Raw genomic sequence first — 1,687 nt, 5'->3', positions numbered from 1 at the left:
ACTCAATATCACAGTAATCCAAGTCTATGCCCCGACCAGTAACAATGAAGAAGCTGAAGTTGAACAGTTCTATGAAGACCTACAAGACCTTCTAGAATTAACACCCCCAAAATATGTCCTTTTCATTATAGGGGACTGGAATTCAAAAGTAGGAAGTCAAGAAATACCTGGAGTAACAGGCAAATTTGGCCCTCTTCCAACAACACAAGAGAAGACTGTACACAGGGACATCACCAGATGGTCAACACTGAAATCAAATTGATTATATTCTTTGCAGCCATAGATGGAGAAGCTCTATACAGTCAGCAAAAACAAGACCGGGAGCTGACTGTGGCTCAGATCATGAACTCCTTATTGCCAAATTCAGACTTAAATTGAAGAAAGTAGGGAAAAGCACTAGACCATTCAGGTATGACCTAAATCAAATCCCTAACGATTATACAGTGGAAGTGAGAAATAGATTTAAGGGACTAGATCTGATAGACAGAGTGCCTGATGAACTATGGACGGAGGTTCGTGACATTGTACAGGAGACAGGGAGCAAGACCATCCCCAAGAAAAAGAAATGCAACAAAGCAAAATGGTTGTCTGAGGAGGCCTTATAAATAGCTTGTGAAAAGAAGAGAAGCCAAAAGCAAAGGAGAAAAGAAAGATATACCCATTTGAATGCAGAGTTCCAAAGAATAGCAAGGAGAAATAAGAAAGCCTTTAGTGCAAAGAAATACAGGAAAACAATAGAATGGGAAAGACTAGAGATCTCTTCAAGAAAATCAGAGATACCAAGGGAACATTTCAATAACGGACAGAAATGGTATGGACCTAACAGAAGCAGGAGATATTAAGAAGAGGTGGCAAGAATACACAGAAGAACTGTACAGAAAAGATCTTCACGACCCAGATAATCATGAAGGTGTGATCACTCACACTCACCTAGAGCTGGACATCCTGGAATGTGAAGTCAGGTGGGCCTTAAGAAGCATCACTACGAACAAAGCTAGTAGAGGTGATGGAATTCCAGTTGAGCTATTTCAAATCCTAAAAGATGATGCTTTGAAAGTGCTGCACTCAATATGCCAGCAAATTTGGAAAACTCCGTGGCCACAGAACTGGAAAAGGTCAGTTTTCATTCCAATCCCAAAGAAAGGCAATGCCAAAGAATGCTCAAACTACCGCAAGACTGCACTCATCTCACATGCTAGAAAGTAATGCTCAAAATTCTCCAAGCCAGGCTTCAGCAGTATGTGAACCTTGAAATTCCAGATGTTCAAGATGGTTTTAGAAAAGGCAGAGGAATCAGCGATCAAATTGCCAACATCTACTGGATCATTGAAAAACCAAGAGAGTTTCAGAAAAACATCTATTTCTGCTTTATTGACTATGCCAAAGCCTTTGACTTTGTGGATCACATAAACTGTGGAAAATTCTGAAAGAGATGGGAATACCAGACCACCTGACTTGCCTCTTGAGAAACCTGTATGCAGGTCAGGAAGCAACAGTTAGAAATGGACATGGAACAACAGACTGGTTCCAAATAGGAAAAGAAGTACATCAAGGCTGTATATTGTCACCGTGCTTATTTAACTTATATGCAGAGAAATATCAATAACCTCAGATATGCAGATGACACCACCATTATGGCAGAAAGTGAAGAACTACAGAGCCTCTTGATGAAAGTGAAAGAGGAGAG

The sequence above is a fragment of the Cervus elaphus genome, chromosome 12 (assembly GCF_910594005.1).
Source record: "Cervus elaphus chromosome 12, mCerEla1.1, whole genome shotgun sequence".
NCBI classification, from domain to species: Eukaryota; Metazoa; Chordata; class Mammalia; order Artiodactyla; family Cervidae; genus Cervus; species Cervus elaphus.
Note: the sequence above shows the minus strand (reverse complement) of the source record.